Raw genomic sequence first — 14,011 nt, 5'->3', positions numbered from 1 at the left:
AAAAAAAGTAGCAAAACACTTAACTCAGATGCTTAGAAATTCTTGGAAAGTAGAAACGATACATCACTATATGCAGTCATTCATTCAACCAACAAATATTTATTGAGTCAGACACGTACTAGCTATCAGAATATCTTTCTGAAAAAGACATGAATCTGTGAAACCTTAACCCTAATTTACAAAACACTGAATAGTGCATACCTTCCATCATTATCCAGACACTAGTTGTTCTCTTTATTTTTCAATAATTCTTATTTCTTAGTGCAACTACACACTAAAACTCTTGTATTTTCTATGATCTACAACAAGCAAGACATACTATTATTAATAGGAACAAAGTAGTAATAAATTTAACTTCCTAACTGTCTTAATCAAATCGCTAATATTTTTCTTTAAAAATAAGGATTACAGATAATTTTAGCACACTGCAATTATATTATCAACTAATTACTTTAAAATAAAAACTTTTGCATAAGTCCCAGCTATTTTCAGCACTTGAGGTTCATATCTTCTGCATCAGTGGCAACATAACAGATGGTATGTTTCCTTAAAGAGTTTTTTTTTAATATGAAAATATGTGCTAAATGTGGATAACCTGCTTATTCTCTTCTAAACAACAGTTTTATGAGCTTTCTGTCCAAAGTTTAATTAGCTCTTCCACACACTGTCCTTTTTTCAAATTGTAGTTATTTCCATTTTAATTTGGGTTAAGAAAAAGGTTGTGATGTACAATATGTTTAAAACATTAGCTAGTCACTGAAGAGTAGAACTGTCTCATGTGTTCTGCCAAGGAGAGTAAATTGCTTGGAAAGATATCAACAGTGAAAAACTGTCAATAACTTTTTTGGCTGCTGTTGTTCAAAACATTTTATTAGTATTTGATCTGTGTTTTTAAAACAGATCAAAATACACTCAGGATTTATGGACTTTGGAAATAAATGATTATATGTTGAGCCAAAATCCTTTTCTTCCTTACTATGTTGTTCATTCAAAAGTATGAACCCATATTTGAACTTCTGACGTTTTTTGAGGATATGATATATGTTCCATTTGGATTCCTTCCAGAGAGCTTTTAATAATTAAAGTACCAGTGAAGTATGGTACATTATCTCTTAATGAAGGAAAAACATACAATTAAGATTCAGGAGACCTAGATCCAACCATCATAGTAGTCGGATTCCCTAGGTATTAGTTTTGAAAGACATAGAGAAAACTTCTGCCTACCCATTTCAAGGGGTTGTTGTTAATATAAAATAAAATTGGCATCTACATGAACTTTTCTAAATTATAAATAAGTGCTTTGGGGGTATAGACATCTGATAGTAATAAAAATGTACCAGAGAATCTTAAGATAATTGGGCAATTTTATTGAAACCAGTCAAAACGTTTTAAGTGCAAAGAATAAGAGGGAAAGTGTACATACAATACATATGCTTAGAAATACCAGGAGGAAGTATGCTAAAATGTTATCCATATTCCTCTCTAGTTATAATACCTATAGGCAAATATTACTTTCTTTTTAACTCGTATCTGTTTTTTCAAATTTTCAGTATTGAGTATACATTAATTTTATAAGAAAATATCAGTGCAAAATGAGAATTACCTTTTTCATTATATTTCAGTTGACTGAATAAGACATTTAAATTTTATATCTATATTACTGAAAATTGCTTTAAATAATCAAGATTGGGTTATTTGCACTGTTGTATAAGCATTCCTACCTCTGGAACTCTCTTTTCAATACATTATATCTCCCATGTATTATGAAATGAAGAGAGATATCTTCTATCTTACATAGTTTTTAAGAAATAGCTTTCATGAGTATTTCTTGTTCTTTTCCCTTCCTGTTTTAAAAGTTTTATACTCATCTAATTTTCCATGTGAATAGATTATTTTTATCTAGAGTTTTTTTCTCCAGAGTGTGCCATGCTTTTCAGCTCCTTGTAGCATGCCTGAACTCTAGCCAGGAAGAGTATCTGATGCTTTGCACGCTCTTAGGATCCACAGACAAGGTAAATTCAGTGTTTTCATTTCTGCAACTCATGGATAATGACAAAATGATTCAAACTGGGGAACAATTTAAAAAGGGGAATTGAACACTTAATTTTGTATATGATTCCTCCTAAAAAGTAGGTGTAACAGGGTGAAATGTTTGTAAATAGTTCTATAATACTAATAAAGTTGAAAATTGAAATTAATCTTCTTCCTATATTATTTTTGCCTTATAATAATATCAAACTCCAAAAATGTTGTAGAAATTAAGGTTTGGTGCTGTGTATTTCAGGTTCTTTTCTTATAATCTTGTATTAGGAGTTCAAGGTTTCAAAAGCAAAAATAAGTTTGGGAAAGAAAATGTTTGACCATAAGAAAGATAATTTTTCCCTAGTGTCTATCAGATAAAATATTATAGAATAATAAAAGAAAATCAAAAATTGGCTCATGCATTCCTTCTATTAATACTCCTCTTCCCTCCCATATAAGTTCCATGAAAGGCAATGGATTAACTCTCTCAGTGGTACCTGTGTTCCCACACTAAAGTTAATTGAACTTAAAAGACAAGTCTTTCAATACTCTGATCTCATTCAAAGATCATAAGGTGCACTGACTAATGAATGAATAAGGCATTTTGAAAACCATCTAAAATATAATATATAATTATCTACCATTAGGGGAACATATCAGAAAGTTTTACTTTCATTTTTTAAACAGTTGACTTCAGGCCAGATCCTCATTTTGCTTTATTTTTCTCATCTTGCTCTGGCTTGTGTTCAGAACTCCCATTGACTTCCAGAAGGATCTTTGCATTTGGCTCAGTTTCAGTAGTAGAAAACAAGACATTGAACAGACTCTTACTGCTTCTCAATATCTCTAAAATAACAATGTTCCACCTTCAAACTAGCTATTCCAGAATGGATTTTTTCCTCATCAACATCAAACAGTGCAAACAATTCTGCACAAGATAGTTTATAAAATGAATTCAAAGAGTATACAGAAGTTTTTTTACTTTTTTGTGGAATGTTTCATCTTTTCTGTTAATGTAAATGCATTATTTCAGGTAATCTTTACAATATTTTGTGAAAATTTAGGGTAGATACAAGTTTATCCGTTGTGCAGAAGGGAACACATGGAATAGAATTATTATCTATTTAAAAATATCTCCTAGCTCTGTACTACAGCAGTCTCTGTCTACAGATTTCTGAAAGGTTTTAGCACTAAAGGGACAAGAGTATAGCACAAAATAAATGACAAAAACAATATGACTTTTCTTACGGTGTTTTTTTTTGGGGGGGGGTTAAGAATGCTAAATTGCAACATACATTTTATGTACATTATTTGTGTCTAAAAATTCCTTTCTAATAAGAATCTAGAAAATGATTTTAGGAATAATCAGAGAAATTTTGTAACCTTTCTTATCATGACAGTTTAGGTTTCAATATTGTTATTTTTAGAAACTTATTTAAGGACTGCTGCTTTGTAGAACAAAGAAGGCAATGGCACCCCACTCCAGTACTCTTGCCTAGAAAATCCCATGGACGGAGGAGCCTGGTAGGCAGTCCATGGGTTGCTAAGAGTTGGACACGACTGAGCAACTTCACTTTCACTTTTCACTTTCATGCATTGGAGAAGGAAATGGCAACCCACTCCAGTATTCTTGCCTGGAGAATCCCAGGGACGGGGGAGCCTGGTGGGCTGCTGTCTATGAGGCCACACAGAGTCGGACACGACTGATGCGACTTAGCAGCAGCAGCAGCAAGGGAGTTTTACACATCATTATGTACACCAACCATTGTCTCTAGAATGGAAGCATTTCTCTCACACATGTATGTACGCTAGTTTTAAAATATGTTTAGGTACCATTTGATTAATAAACCACATGCCAGTTATATAATATTATAATAGTACAGTAATATTTTTCATTGTGTACAATATCATTCAGTGGCTATAAAAGAACAATTTTCTTATATACAATCACACTCAAAATTATTTTCTAGTATTAAATAATTTCAATATGTAAAGAATTTGAAAAATACTGAGCTTCATTTATGGTGCTAGAGATAGTGTCACTAGGGAATAAAATAGATAAACTGGATAGAGTCTAACTATTGAGGCTGTCTTGGTGACAGAGCTGATAAAGAATCCACCTGCAATGCAGAAGACCTGGATTCAATCCCTAGTTTGGAAGATCCCCTGGAGAAGGGGATGGCTACCTACTCCAGTATTCTGCCCTGGAGAATCCCATGGACTGTATGTGGTCACCAAGAGTTGGACATGACTGAGAGACATTCACTTTCATTGAGGCTGTCAAATGAAACTCTACATTTTAGAAAACAAGTTTACAGTTATCAAGGTGGAAAGAGGGGGCAGAATGAATTGGGAGAGTGGGATTGGCATATATACATTATTATGTATGAAAAGGATAACTAATGAGAACCTACTGTATAGCACAGGGAACTGTACTCAATAGTCTGCTGCTGCTGCTGCTAAGTCACTTCAGTCGTGTCCGACTCTGTGCGACCCCATAAATGGCAGCCTACCAGGCTCCGCCATCCCTGGGATTCTCCAGGCAAGAACACTGGAGTGGGTTGCTATTTCCTTCTCCAACGCATGACAGTGAAAAGTGAAAGTGAAGTCACTCAGTCGTGCCTGACCCTCAGTGACCCCATGGACTGAAGCCTTCCAGGCTCCTCCGTCCATGGGATTTTCCAGGCAAGAGTACTGGAGTGGGGTGCCATTGCCTTCTCCAACTCAATAGTCTATGACAACCTAAATGGGAAGGAAATCTACAAAAGAGAGGATATATGTTTTAAGTTTCTGATGTACAGCAGATACAAATGAAACATTGAAAAGCAACTACAGTACAAATTAATAAAGGAAAAGAAACTCTACATTCAAATGTACTTTTATTAGTTCTTATTTTTTTCAGTAAGAGATGTCTGACTCTTTGTGACCCCATGGATTATAGCCCATCAGGCTTCTCTGTCCGTGGGATTTCCCAGATGAGAATACTGGAGTGGATAGCCATCCCCTTCTCCAGGGGATCTTTCCAACCCAGGGATCGAACCCTGGTATCCTGCACTACAGGAGGATTCTTTACACTGAGATTTTCCCAAAAACAAACTCCCATAGCCCCAAACCAAGGTAACTTAGCCTTGGAGAATAAATTTAAGCAAGACCCTGATGCTGGGAAAGATTAGGGGCAGGGGGAGAAGGAGGCGACCAAGGATGAGATGGTTAGATAACATTACCAACTCAATGGACATAGACTTGAGCAAACTCTGAGAGACAGTGAAGGACAGGGAAACCTGGCATGCTGCAGTCCATGGGGTCACAAAGAATTCGACACAACTTGGCAAGTGAACAACACAACAAATAGACCCTACCTTTAGGTTGAAATTGCAGAGACTGATCATAGAGTTCTAAAAGGTACCATTCTAGAAGCCATTCTTCACTGGTTCAAGACAAGCTGTAGAAAGAAGAGGACTTTTCTCATTATATTTGCAGTATCTTCAATGACATAATACAAATAAGAAACCATTATATTTATGAGCAAAGAAAGGAATCATATTTAAAAGAATTTAGAATTCTCCAATTTATTAATAAATTATTAGATCAAACAATTCTAATTTCTACTTATAATATTATAATATTAATTATTGTCTTAGAATTATGGGAAGAAAGATGACATGTTAAGTGATGAAAAGAGAGAAAATAGAATTTAGAGAAAAACATTTTAAGTGAATACCAATATAGTAAAACAGAAGAGTAAGATCAGAGGTCCATCAGGCCTTGAAAGGAGAATACCTATAAATGGGAAGAGACAATGTGAAATAAAGACAAAGGATGTTGATTATTTTTCATAGAAGGAAACAATATGCCATTAGTTTCCATTTCGATTCAGTTCTATCTTTTGGTCCTAGCACCATCTCATCTCATCATTAAACTGGCCTCTGATCATACTTAGTCCCTAAAAAAGGGATAATACTTCAGTTCATATTTTATGCTGCTGACAAATGTTTCTCAACTTCAAAATTTGCAGTATTACAAATCATTGTTTTTTTTTTTTTATTATTTTCTTCAAGATGTGATAGAAATAATACAATAATTTACCAGTGTCTTCAGTAACTTTGGATATAGATCTTTATCAGATGGATGGGAATTAGATGAAATCCATTTTCACATTTAAGATATGAAAAAGAGAGGATTATCGGAGTAAGACTTAGTGACTCTTTTCCGTCAAGTAAAAAGTTAAGTTCGTAGAAACATAATAAATATTGTAAGTCTAAAACTGCCACTTAACATTTAGTCAGTGCTATAGACATGAGGTGACTCTTACAGTACCATATTAAAAACAATATTATTATCATTATACCACATCTATAACAGGATCTACTAGGCCCTGCAGTTGTATAATGAGGTCATAATGACTAATAATAATAATAATCACAGTTAATATATAATTTCAAGAGACAATCATGCCTCAGTTCATGCTGTGGCATTCTTATTAAAAAGGAAGTCCCAAAATAATTTAGCAATTATAAGGTGGATTTGTAGAAATGACAGGGCATGAATTACTTCATTGGCAGTAGAGCACAAGCCAGTGATTAACATGTCTGCTTTTTCCATCATAAATATTATCAGATTGTTGGTTTTTCTTCTTGTTCAATAATTATTAGTAAAAATGTGAACAAGAAGCATGTACAGAAAGTGTGACATTTACAATATGACAGTGGACTCACAAAAACAATAGGAAACTGATCTGGGCATTTATCCCCTATCTTCTCTACAAAATAAAAGCTTTAACACATAGTTTGTTGTTAAAGCGTCTTCTAATTTCATGGCTGCAAGTCACCATCCACAGTGATTTTGGAGCCCAAGAAAATAAAGTCTGTTACTGTTTCCATCGTTTTCCCATCGATTTGCCATGAAGTCATGGGACCAGATGCCAAGATCTTAGATTTCTGAATGCTGAGTTTTAAGCCAACTTTTTCACTCTCCTCTTTCACCTTCATCAAGAGGCCCTTTAGTTCCTATTCGCATTCATACATAAGGTGGTGTCATACGGAAGGAAGGGCAATGAACACCGCTACCATAGTGCGTAAATAAAATTTCACTGCACCAGTGAGGGGAAGAGGAAAAAGACCCAAAATCTAGAGGAAAAGAAGAAATACATGCTAGGTTCAGAAGTATGCCCAGAATCAGAATCAGTACGCTACACACCTATGTCTGTAAAATACAGAGATTATCTGACACAGAGGCTTCATGAGAACAGTAGAGAAAGTCTCTCCCTCTTTTATAATGTATAGAATATAATTTGTGAAAGACAGAGACTATCTGAAGCCTAGTACAATGAGAAAACTTAGAGCAGAAAGGAGAGCAATCATCAGGAAACAAAATATTCTCCAAGCAAACCATCTCCAACACTGAACACAAGGTACCACCAGAGGTAGCTGAAGCCAGTGTTGTAATGAGAGAGGATAACTAGAAAAGCAAAAAAACCCCTCAAACCTAATTCCAAATTAGATGATCACATACTCTGAACTAGAAATGTAGCAAAAGGAAAATATTGCCAGATGCAATATCTATTTACAATACTTCTTTCTAACAAATGATGTCCAGTTCTCAAGGAAAATATATGAGATACATTAAAATGCAAGGAAAACAATACTACTAAGAAACAAATCAGTCATCAGCACCAGATCCATATATGTCAAATTATATTATACATGTAGTTTAAAAAAATAATATGTAATAGGCAGAAGTATATCCAAGAGATGAGATTTAAATGAAGGTATTGGTAACACATGCATAAAGTACAATTTCTTTATATAATCTCTATTATATACATACGTACTATATTTGTAAATGTGTGTGTGTGTGTGTGAACATGCTAAGTCACTTTATTTGTGTCCAACTCTTTGTGACCCTATGAACAGTAGCCCACCAGCCTCCTCTGTCCAAGGGATTCTCCAGGCAAGAATAGTTCAGTGGGTTGCCATGACCTCCTCCAGGAGATCTTCCCAACCCAGAGACCAAACCCATGTCTCTTTACATCTCCTGCAGGTTCTTTACCACCAGAGCCACCTGGGAAGCACATATTTATATAGAGGTATTAGCAAAATCAATCTATATATAGATAAAGAGATTCAGTACTTTAAAATTTGCTCTTGACATTCTTATAGGTGTTACTTATAAAGACACTCACGAACATATAGGTATATTATACATGTTTACACACACATGTTTATACAATTACTCAATAGATATCATATGAAACACATTTTTCTCATTTTCTCATTTTTGCTTTGATGAACAATTTGCAGTAAATATTCTTATACATATGTGTGTGAGAATGTGAATTTGTAAACAAATATACCTATACATATATACAAATGGTAGAGCTTTTTGGATATTAACATCCTAGAATTTCTGGGTAAAAATGTTTGTGATTTTAAAATTTTTTAAGATATTTATAGTGTAGGCCATTGAAATTTAGGGAAGGTCCTAAAAATTTCAGGGACTATGCAACAAAAAAATATCTGTATAAAGTCATTTTCTTTTGCAAATGGATGGCAGAGTGTAGTGACAAAATCTTGACACCAGAGTTAGAATGCTGTTCCTAGCAAACTGCTTTCCAGAAAAATTTTAGCAATTTATTTTTTTAACAAACTGTCTCACAACCATATTTCAATGTCATACATACCTCTTATGAATATCAGTTACAATGTTAGTCATGTTTTGAGAGAAGATGAATGGTACTTCAAATTAAACTATCTTGCAAACTTCTACAATGCACATGTTATTTGCACCCAATTGTAAACAGAACTACATAACACGCACACTTTGTTACTCAGTCGCTCAGTCATGTCCAACTCTTTGCAACCCCATGGGCTGCAGCACGCCAGACTTTGTCCTTCACCATTTCGCAGAGTTTACTCAATCTCATTCCACTGAGTTGGTGATGCCATTCATCTATTTCATCCTCTGTCTTCCCCTTCTCCTCCTGCCCTCAATCTTTCCCAGCATCAGGGTCTTTTCCAATGAGTCAGCTCTTCGAGTCAGCTCTTCATATCAGGTGGCATACTAGGTCAAGGCAAACATATTTTAAGCAACTTGTTAAATATAGCTTATATTCTTGCTCAAGAGAGGAACCACCCTACCTATAAAAGAATGCCTCCTGGAAGGGTAATTTTTTTTTTTTTTCCTAAAGATGGGAAAATACTTAGCTTTCTCCAAACACCCACATACATAATTGATTTCCAGAGTTCTGCACCACAGAGCATGGAGGATAAGATTTTAGCCATGAATGTTTTTAGAACAGATGTTGTCAGTTGTCTACTTTGAATTTCTCTATCAAAAGTATGATTTTGAATAGTTATGCTCCTTGAAGAGTCCTGCCAGAGTGCATCAGCTGCAATATACAACACTTAACTTAGCAAATTGACCTAGTAGGTAGTTTTGATTGCATTCTGCATTTAAGATTGCTTGCTACCTTCCAAATGCAGCAATTTTCTTTTTCCATAGTTGATATCAAGCTTAACTTTCTGGCACTAGTTAAGAAAAAGATCAAATGATTTTTCAAACAACTACTAGTTTAGAATAGAAAAGCCATCTATTTAATACAGAAAGATACTTTCATATTTACTATAGCAACAACATCTGGATACAGTTTTTTTCTAAAAGCTTATCAATGTGTTTATAAAAATATGCTTTAAATGAAAATGTGTTTCCTTGAATGCAAGGGAAGCATCCTCATGTTTGCCAGACTGGCGTTTATCACAGAACTTGAAGAATAGTAATATCTGAAAAAATTGCTAAAATATAGATGAAAGGAGGACTTCATTTTTATACATTGCATTAGAATCTTATACTTTCAAAGACCATTTTTCACTCAGCCTAATCTCATGGTAGTTTTTAAACTGCAAACTTTGAAGCACTTTTGTCAAACTTGGATCAATAAGGAACTGATATAATTTGATCCATAAATACTTTCTAACCATAGTAAAATACTGATAGCAGATTGATGAATGTCATGAAAGCTCGTATGATCTTGGCTACTATCAATGTAAACTGAGAACACAACGAAGACAGCACAACAGTAATGCTTTAAACCAACTGGGCCTCTCACAGATGTAGTACATTTTTAAACACAAGTTGGAAACTTATTATGGAAGAAATAATCCTGGGAATTAAGCAAGCTAAAATTTAAAATACCATCATCTATTAGGGTTTGCATTATGCCAGAAGCTCTACTAAGAATGTTATCTATACATTGATTTTACCCCTGACAACAACCAAAGTGATTGGCACTAATACCAATCTCTTTTTGCACATAAGAAATGGTAGATCTATATATCTGGACAACGTTCTCAATGGAATTCACAAAACTAAAATACGAACCAGCATCTATGTGATTTCAAAACCTATGTTTTTTTTTAATAACAACACAAAGTATATATTACCTAGAGTATTTGTAGTATGTTGTTGCTAGATTTGTCATGTTTCCTATGTGATTTTTTTTGTTTTATTCATAAGCTTTCTTATAAAAAAAAAAGAATTGCAAATTTTAAATTATGCTAACAGAGGGCAGAAAAAAAAGCTTCTAATATTTGTATGGTATATAGTTGAGAACAAAGTTTCTCTCAAAAACTGTTGAAAAGAAATGTTTAGTATTTATAGGTCTAGAAAGAAAATATGAAAGTAATTTTTCATAAACTAAAGAAGAAACAGACATTCAGAACAAAAATGTAAGTTTTGATTTTAAAAGCCTCTCTATGAGATTATAACAACCGCATACCATCATAATCATAATCTTTTTGTATGTGTTCATTCATCCTTCATTTATCCATTTAAAAAATGTGGGGTAGGGCTCTGCTAAAAAATGTGGACATAAAGCTATTTAAAGCTATTTGCTTGTCTTTAGAAAGATATTTTTTAGTCTAATTATAATACAGTGAGATAAATGTTTTAAAATAAATAAAAGGCTATTAAAAACAAAGTGCTGTGGTATAAATAATGAAATGACTACTTCCATATAATACATTTGAGGACTTCTTTATGAGTGTTAGGAGAGAAAAAACTTCAATGTTCATAAACGAGAGACTATTTTTTAAATAGGAAACAATATAGTCACCTAATGTTATATATTAAAGTCCACTGTCACAGACCACATTTTTATCACCTCTACCTAAAGCCGCACAAATACACTCAATCTGTCACCAAACTGCACTGTTTCTATAAGAAAAAATGACAATGCATTACTCTACAAAAGTAGGAACTTCAAAAGAATGTTAATATCAGTGAAATGCTGTTATTTAGTATGATTTGCACTCAAAAAATCCTTATTTTGACTTTTTAGTAAGTCATTGATAAACATTTAAAATAATGAAAAAGACTTCTGCTTTAGTAACACAGACTGGGTTATTAGTACCAACCCTCCTATGGAGTCACAAAATATAAACAAAAGAAAAATTGTCTTCTTGAAAGCTTTAGAAAGTTTAGGAAACAGTGAAAGTTATAGGGTCAAGATCCAAAAGAATAAATAAATGCAAAGAGGAAAACCTAGATTTTTTTTCACTATTTCTTAGGGGTATATGTGGATTATAGAGATGAAAGACTCTGTGATGCTGTTCCACTTGGAAGAATGTTGCTCAGGATGTATATTCCTTCAATTGGGTAGTAATGAAGTAGGAATGGCTATTGGTTCCTGTTGTGGAAGTATTTCTCTTTTCCCCAGAAGGATTTAAGGAGTCATCTCATATATCTTCTTTGGGCTATCATTCCTGTCTCTCCTTTAACACTCTTGCTCTCTAACTAGAGATATTTTCAATGAAAATCAGTATCTTGCCTTTCTAAAAGTTCCATATATAAAAATCCACACTCTTAAACAAAATATTCATCTCAATCAAAAGTAGAAGTCCTTGCTAGGGAGGTAGAAACATAGTAGTTCTCCTTATTAAATATCTCCACTGAATAGGTGGATGAAAAGTTAACAAATAAGACATGAATTCTAAACTCAGTCCTATCACTATCTACTGATGTGATTCCAATGTGTCCTAGACTCTGAACCTCAATTTTCATTTGAAATTAGGAATTCTATTATCTTTCTACCTGAGTTTTAAACAAGGATCAAATGAGCTAATGCAAAGGAAGTCTTTTGTCAACCATAGGTCATTTTTCCCCCAAATTAAAAGATACATGCATTGAATTTAAGGGAAAAGAAGTCTCTACAGGTGAGAAGTGTGTTTAAGTCATTTCTGACTGACATCTGATTTTTAAGCAAAAAAAATTAATAATAATAATTTGCCATTTTTAAGCATCATATGTTTGACACTCTCCTTTCCTTGAACTTTCACAGTCCAGTTATGAATATTGTTAGTCTATGTTGATAAAGAACACCCTGTTCATAGCAAACATCCTTTTCCAACAACACAAGAGACAATACATGGACATCACCAGTTGGTCAATACCAAAATCAGATTGATTATATTCTTTGCAGCTGAAGATGGAGAAGCTCTACAGAGTCAGCAAAAACAAGACTTGTAGGTGTCTGTGGCTCAAACCACGAGCTCCTTATTGCAAATTTCAGGTTTAAATTTGAAGGAAGTATGGAAAATAACTACACTATTCGAGAATGACTTAAATCAAATCCCTTATGATTATACAATGGAGGTGATGAATAGATTCAAGAGATTAGATTTGGTAGACAGAGGGTCTAAAGTACTATGGACAGAGATTCTCAACATTGTACAGGAGGTGGTCACCAAAACCATCCCAAAGAAAGATAAATACAAGAAAGCAAAGTGGTTGTCTGAGGAGGTTTTACAAATTGATGAGAAAAAAAGAGAAGTGAAAGGCAAGGGAGACGGAAATATATACCCATCTGAATCCAGAGTTCCAGAGAATAACAGAGAGATAAGGAGGTCTTCTGAGTGAACAGTTCAAAGAAATACAGAGAAACAATAGAATGGGAAAGACTAGATCTCTTCAAGAAAATTAGAGATATCAAAGTGAACATTTCATGCAAGAATGGGCACAATAAAGGATAAAAACAGTAACGATCTAACAGAAGCAGAAGAGATTAAGAAGTGACAAGTATACACAGAAGAACTGTACAAAAAATGTTTTAATGACCATGATAACCATGATGGTGTGGTCACTAACCTAAAGCCAGACATCCTAGAATGTGAAGTCAAGTGGGCCTTAGGAAGCATTACTGTGAACAAAGCTAGAGGAGGTGATGGAATTTCAGCTGAGATATTTCAAATCCTAAAAGAGATACAACAATTCCACAAAAGTGCTACACTTCAACATGTTAGCAAATTTGGAAAACTCAGCAGTGTCCACAGGATTGAAAAGGTCAGTTTTCATTCCAGTCCAAAAGAAGGGCAATTCCAAAGAATGTTCAAATTACAATACAATTGTGCACATTTCCCATGCTAGCAAGGTAGTGCTCAAAATCCTTCAAGCTTGGAATCAGTAGTATGTGCACAGAGAACTTCCAGATGTAGAAGTAGAATTTAGAAAGGGTAGAAGAACCAGAGGTCAAATTGCCAGCAACATCCATTGGATCATAGAGAAAGAAAGGGAATTCTAGAAAAGCATCTACTACTGGTTCATTGACTAGGAGTACATCAAGGCTGTATATTGTCACCTTGATTATTTAACTTCTATGCAGAGTATATCACGTGAATCTCCAGGCTGGATGAATCACAAGCTAGTATTAAGATTGCTGGACAAAACATTAGTAACCTCAGATATGCAGATGAAACCACATCAATGGCAGAAAGCAAAGATGAACTAAAGAGCCTCTTGAAGAAAGTGAAAGAGAAGAGTGAAAAAGCTGACTTGAAATTCAACATTTAAAAAACTAAGGTCATAACATCCAGTCCCATCACTTAATGGCAAATAGATGGGAAAGCAGTGACAGACGTTATTTTCTTGGGCTCCAAAATCACTATAGACAGTGACTGTAACCGTGAAATTAAAAGACACTTGCTCCTTGGAAGAAAGC

This window comes from Bos mutus, chromosome 6 (assembly GCF_027580195.1).
Source record: "Bos mutus isolate GX-2022 chromosome 6, NWIPB_WYAK_1.1, whole genome shotgun sequence".
Taxonomy (NCBI): Eukaryota; Metazoa; Chordata; class Mammalia; order Artiodactyla; family Bovidae; genus Bos; species Bos mutus.
Note: the sequence above shows the minus strand (reverse complement) of the source record.